Source organism: Corvus kubaryi, unplaced genomic scaffold (genome assembly GCF_017639235.1).
Source record: "Corvus kubaryi isolate FWS band 111438036 unplaced genomic scaffold, C.kubaryi_AGA036_p1.0 71, whole genome shotgun sequence".
Lineage (NCBI taxonomy): Eukaryota > Metazoa > Chordata > Aves > Passeriformes > Corvidae > Corvus > Corvus kubaryi.
The window spans coordinates 7,665,696-7,672,572 of NW_024582059.1; the positions used below are offsets into that span (position 1 = coordinate 7,665,696).

At 41.0% G+C, this 6,877-nt stretch overlaps 1 non-coding gene across 1 annotated transcript; it reads left to right on the forward strand.

The window, feature by feature from the left end:
* The first annotated feature begins 794 nt into the window (after positions 1–794).
* Positions 795–919, forward strand: LOC121675086. The gene has a single exon (XR_006019951.1). It is a non-coding gene; the product is annotated as a U6atac minor spliceosomal RNA (small nuclear RNA).
* Positions 920–6,877: the final 5,958 nt, after the last annotated feature.

The window sequence follows — 6,877 nt, forward strand, 5'->3', positions numbered from 1 at the left end:
AAGAGTCTGGAATACCTTTGCCTTTTTCCCACTGATGAAAAGATCTGCCAACCATTTGCTTACCTAAAGCTGCACTGTAAGAGAAATAGGGACCTAAACTTCAGCAAATCCTATTTAAACCAGAAGCTGAACTGTCTCCATTAATAAATGATGATTTGGGTGAAGATAAAACAACTACTAGAAAATCAATATTTAATTATTATCCAAGGATACAGGGTGTTTTTATCTCTTTTCACATGAAATTACATAGTAATACATTCAGCATTTTGCTGATTGGCTTTTCATCAGCAAGTCATTTCTTATAAAAGCTAGCAATAGCCCAGCTATCAGCAAAAGGCAGTCATCATGCATCTCATTACTTGAGGCACTAGACTCTTAACAGGGAAATACTGCTGCTTCCAAATCTTTCCTCTGCTGTCTGTATTTAGCAGTGTTGCTGTGAATATGCTTGTGATGCTTTTGAAGGGTGTTGGGATGACACCAACAGATGGCTGAACATAGAACTTGTCTTCTGCACCCCCAGGATCAGGAAGAGCAGTGACAGTAGGCACATGTCAGTCAGACTGATGCTACATGCTACTGATTATATGCCATTTTTCATAATCCAGGTTTCTCTGTGTCCTTCCATAGGACTTTTGTTTGAAGGAGTGCAGGCGTAGGATGTGTGCACATCTGCTCAAACCTCTAGGCAGGTTTGAAGTAGGTGGTTGAAGCAGAACAAGGTTTACTTACTTGGATGTCTGGTCTTATGAATTATGGATGTGTTGATCATTTTGAATTATGACCTTTTTTGAGTGTTGTATGAAAGGAGAGAAGATTAGCACTCCCCTTGATAAGGATGGAAGAGGCCCTTACAGCCTATACAACATGGATACAGTTAAGGCACTGTCACCTACTTTGTGGCATCTAACCATTTTTAACCCAAAGGAACAGCATGAAATTGTGTCAGAGGGAGTTTAGGTTTGATATTAGGGAAAGGATTTTCACCCAGAAGGTGATTGGGCACTGGAATGGCTTCCCCAGGGAAGCGGTCACAGCACCAAGCCTGATGGAGTTCAGGAAGCATCTGGACAATGCTCTCAGGCACAGGGTGCAACCCTTGGGGAGTCCTGTGCAGGGCCAGGAGTTGGAATCAATAGTCCGTGTGGGTCTCTTCCATCTCAGAATATTCTGTGATTCTGTGACAAGGCTAAAGGCTAGTATTTGAAGTTGCTGCCTGTCCAGATTTATTGGTGGTTATTCAAAAATAATTCAGACAATTGAATGGCATAAGCATGACTATTCCAGCACTTGAGGTATACACACAAATGCAAAGAACCCCTTACTGCAGGTTAGAGAACACTTCTAAATAGAGCTATCAGGTGTGCAGCCAGAGCTGATTCAAGGTTTCTTCACAATACAGGTAAAATTCAGGTTTCAGATGTGGTGTGGTAAAATTCCTTTGTGCCTTCTTCTTGCAGGTGTTACCCTCCTTCCCTCAATGGAATACAGAGCTGTGCCCCATCACCCTGCACTCCCCTGCCTGGCTCTGAGTCCATGCTCTGGGAAGGAAAGCAGCAGGTAGTCCTGGCCAGAGCGGGGCTCAAAGAGCAGGAGTGAAGGTGCCAAAAGGGCTTCTGGTGAGCACAGAAGCCCTGCATCCATCCATCACTTCTGAAGCCTCCCTATGGAGCGCACCAGGGAGTTTGGTGTGCAGTGGCAGTGGGAAGGCCATACAGATTAGCGTTCCTTCTCCCTCAGTGCTGGGCTCTGTACCACAGCATGGGCTCTTTCACATCTTTTTTGGGGTTTATTCACTTTCCATACGCAACAAACAGGATGCTAGCCAGCTCATTAATATTCTGCTACGCCATGGCTGGATCCTGAAGCTCTCATTCAGGCAACAACTCTGCTGCATTGCGTGAGACCAGCAGCATAAGCAACAGCTGCCTAGCTCAAACCACATTATGAAACTTGTAGGCATGAAATGATTAACATAATTTCTAAAATCTAAAGAAAATTTAGCCATGGCTAATTTCCCCAGGCACTCTAGAAATACCTTTTTCTTGTTTAAGAGGTATATAGGTCAGTCAAGTGTTATCGGTAACTAGCACTTAATGAGAAAGCTAATGCTTTCTCTGCTTCAGTCATCAGTTTCTCTAAAGCTGACTCTCTGTTCTCAGAAAGCTGGGTTGCTTTTTTTATATATATAAACATACAAGCAAGCAGCACAATATACAGTACAGATGAGCAATCTCTGTCCTCATATTTCATCAGGAGCCTCTGTCACTCCTCCTGTACATAGCACTTGTTCTCCCATTTATTAATTCTTTAAGGACTGACCTGACATTTTACAGTTTATCATGATTCTAGAGCAAACCACAGCCAAGCTGTTTCAAAAGCACACTGAAGCGCAGTTTGTACCCCAGGCCCTCCAATCCTTCTTTGACTGTGTGTATTGAACCAGATTAGGAAAAATATCTGAAATATTCCAGTCCCACATGTATTCTGAGCAAGAAAGGGTCAGAAGGAGACGAGAGTGTGGGAGGTTCCTAAGCACTCACTAAAGTGCATTGATATACACCTTAATCAGTATGGGGATGGTCTGGCTTGGTGTTACGGGCATAGTTCATACTGAATTTCTGACTTCTCTGCCCAGTGTCTGGAAGATCTGTCACCTGTGTTAAAGATCCTGGCACTGTTAGCTTGGAAGTCATGCAGGGCTCCCTACCTACCTGCAGTCCTACATGTAAGGGAGTAAAAAACCCCATGAGGTACGTTAGAGAGGTTTTGCTTCTGGTAAAAATGCTCAGCAAAAATTTTCTGTAGAAAAATGAAAACAGTCCCCACCTTCTGCAGCAGCACAAAAGGAAAAATCAATTCAAATTGTACAGAAGGCAGTACGGCTGGCCATGGACTTTCTGTTCTCAGCATTTTCTAACCCTTGAAGTAACCATTCAGCGCTGACAATCAAAGACAATGAAGCAAACAGTTCTTGAAAGGACTTATTAAACAGTACTGTCACATCATGGTCTCAGCTAATACACCTTATTATCCATTTATTCAATATTAAAAATGTTTGATCTGATGTGATGGGGGGCTTTCCTTCCTTTTTTAAGGTTTTGTGGAGTAAATAATTAAATATCTGAATAAGGAAAAGGGAAAAAATCAGAACGCTGAGCAAACAAGATGAGGAAAAAAATCAGGTTTGGAATGAATCCCATGTGATTTTCATTTATTCACTGAGTTGAAATAATTTCCTTGTAAGACATTACAGATTCACTACACAATGCTGCTCAAGAATGACACTATATTTATAGTGAGCTATGAAGTACTGTGAGGCACATTCTCTTCAAAGCTTGACAAAAGCTAAATATAATAGGGTGTCTTGAAAAAAGAGAAAAATAAATGTATGCAACTTATGCAAAAAAGATTTTGCTATTAAGGTAAATGTTGCTGTTTATTACCTGCCACATACTGGTACCATTTCTTCAAAGTAGTAAACAATATGCTATATGCTTCTGATAGGAAAAACACTCATTTAAATGGTGCATCTTTAGAAACAAAATTGTGTTAGTTTACACCTATTTTTAATTAGATTTTTCTGTAAGACTTAATTTTAATTTTTTATCATTTAATATATGAGACCACACAGTTTCAAAATGCTGTCCCAGGAGCTGCTAAAATTTCCCAAAGTGGTGTTGAAGAAATCCCCTATTAACAGATATAACAGCATTCTTCAGTCTCAAATCATAAAATCAAAATACAATGGAAAAAATGTTTGATTAAAATATCAAAGTTACCAGTAGCTATAAATGAAACTGGATTAAAGGCATATAACCTCTAGGAAGAACTGATTAAAATGGCAGATTGCAAATTGATTGGAAGGTGAATTCCTTGCACAGAGCTGTGGCTGTGCAGGAAGGCTAAAGGACACGGACGTGGCCTGTGATGGGCACACGAGTACACAGGAACAGGCTGCAGTCTCCTGCTCCACAGACATCAGGGGAGGTAACAATGCAAACAGCCAGGCTGGCACCGCCATGGCTGTGGCTGGGCAGAAGGTGCCACTGAGAAGAGAAAACTTCTGAGGAAATAGAAAAAAGTTTCTATTACAAAGACTTCTGAAACCTTTCTGAGTTCTCAAAAGCAAATGGCAAAACTTTCTAAAACATCTAAAACGACTTTTTAAAATTAAAAATGAGTAACTATCTTTCTGTGGCATTTCGGTTTTTCATTGGTCCAGTAATATGTAATGGTAGTCTCCTAACCTTATTTCAATACCAGAAATATGGAATTCTACCAGAATATGGAATAACTGGAAAAGTTGTCTGGCTTTGCTTTGAAAAGCCGTGGGAAGACTTTCCATTTTCCTCTGAGAATCAGATGAGAGTAAAGCAAAAGGATGATGAGAGCTGGCTACAGTAGAAATGCATTTGTTAGACAGAAGCAGAACTAGGATAAAATTGTGTTAAGAGTACATGCTTTATAGGGGAAAGACCAAAAGTAAAGAAAGTGTGGAAAGGGATTCTTTGCCTATCAAGCTAGGAGGAAGATAAAATGTGAAAACAATTGAGTGTCTGAAAGATTATAGTATTATCAACATTAAGAATGTGGGTTAAAAAGATTAGCATAATTTACAATATTTTCACATTGTGTAAATTTAAAGTGTAAAGAACTTCAAGAGGCTAGAAATGATAAACCAGTGTTGTCAAAAGAAAAAGCATTCTCTTCCTGCTTATGTGGACTTTTCAAGTATGTTACATCATGACTTCTACAGTGAAACATTGAGATTTTGATTAAAGCAATTTTTATAGGCTGTGCCTGCTTTCTATTAAAAAAAAAAAAAAATCAAATTTTCACTGAAAACAATCTTGGACTTTCATTATTTACCATGAAAATTGTAGAGGCTCTGCAGAAGAAGAGCCATTTTCTGATGCAGATACCTGTGGATATCCTAGAAAGAGGCCTGCAAGTGTATTCATGATGAAATAGCAAAGACAGGAATTGAGAGAAATGAAAGCAGCTTTGGAAAGGACATCTGTGGAAACAAAGACAAATGACTGTTTTAAAAAAATATTTATGCTAGGCTGATTTGAATCACATTGTGAGGCTGGTGAGTCATGGAAAGCAAGAAAATAATAGGATTAAACAGAGAACTGCCTTGAGAGATGGCTAAACCTCATACCCTCCACCACCCTTCCCAAAGTGATGGCCCTCAGGATCCCGGGTGACCAGCTGAAGAAGAGCCATCCCCTAGCCAGGGGCAAGTTGAGTTATCCTACAAAGCTGTGGTAAAGCAGAGCAGGCAATTAACATAGGGAATCACACACACAGGAGCTTCCGATGTGCCTGCGTCTGCTTGCCCTAATAAGCAGGTGGTTAGCTCTGGCTCCATGTACCCAACCATACGAGCTGGAAGGACAGTACTGAGAGAAAGATTTGCAGTTAAATTGCCTGAGCAGACTAAACACAGAAAGAACATTTTAAATTAGCTGGGTTCAAATGTCAGCTCACTTCAGAAATTAGAATTAATCTGATCTATCAGTGTCTCGCACATCTGTCAGCATGGGAAAATCACTAACTGGCAAGGAGACAGAACTGGCTGTCTGCTCTTGTCCAGAACAGCAGAGCTATCAGATTTCAGGAAGGTTTTTACTTCTCTTATGAAAGGAAACTAGGGGTAGAAAAGGAAACTAACTTTAAAAGAGGAAACTCCTTTACCATAATGATAAGAAAGGGAACTCAAATACTGTATTTTATAGTTAGGGGGAGAGAATATAAACATTATTAATAAGAATAGTCATCACTTACATCAAATAATTACATTCTTGTGACTGTTGCACATTAATCCCTGTGAATACAAACACAGAATTACTCATTATTACTCCATATAACTGTAGCCATTGTTACATTCATGTTTCTTTATTTTGGTCCCAGTCTTTATTTTCCTCAAGAACACTTCCCAGTGAAGGCATGGGCTGGGGTAAGGAGAGCCCATGGTGCTCAGCTGCAGCATGGACCACAGGGCACGTGGTTTATTCCTACCCTGTGTCAGACTGAGGGCACTCACCTCAAGCGTAGCCGGAAGTATGGCACCATGAGAATACTGCTGTTTCTTCCTTCTGTTGCTGTCTGGGATGTGAGCTTTCCTACTAGGTGAGGCCATGTCAAAGACTGCCAATCAGCCTCAGGTAACTTCTTGTCTGGTTCCCAAATCCAGCTGTGAGCCCAACAGGGAGCCTTCAAATGCTCTTTTCCTTTTCCTAACAAAAAAGAATCACTCAGAAAATGAGGATGATGTGTGCTGGGTTGTCAGCAGGCTGCCTGGGGAGTGACACACTGCCAGCAGACGGTCAGTCTGGACACACGCAAGAGATTATTCCTTTCCTTTATTTGTCTGAAGCGAACTTGTTGCTCAGCTCTTAATTGCTCAGCAGACAAAAGGTATGCAAGCCTCTGTTTCCCTTTCATCATGGGTAGATCAGATATAGCCTGTGGTGTCCAAGCAGATGAGGAGGAAAAAAAAGTGTCTGCTGGCCTTGATCCCCTTGGGTTTTTAGGCCAGGGTACAGAGAGGGATGCTGGTAGGGAGTAAATCTATGCCAAGTCCATGTGAAATGACACAGAGGTTTAACCTCAGACATATTACAGATTATTGGACTTGATGACCTTAAAGGTCTTTTCCAACCTAAGTGATGACCTATATACCAGCTTTGGAGTAGCAGCAATCCCCTTCCCTCATGAACTATTTTTCAAACACCCCAGTCACTCCTCCTCAAGAAGCAAAGGGAAGAAGTCAGTGCTGCTGAGGTCCCTCTGACCAGAGATGTCAGACTGAGAGGAGTGGGTCCATCCAACACATGAAGTGTGTAACCAGCATAGATCAATCCAGCCC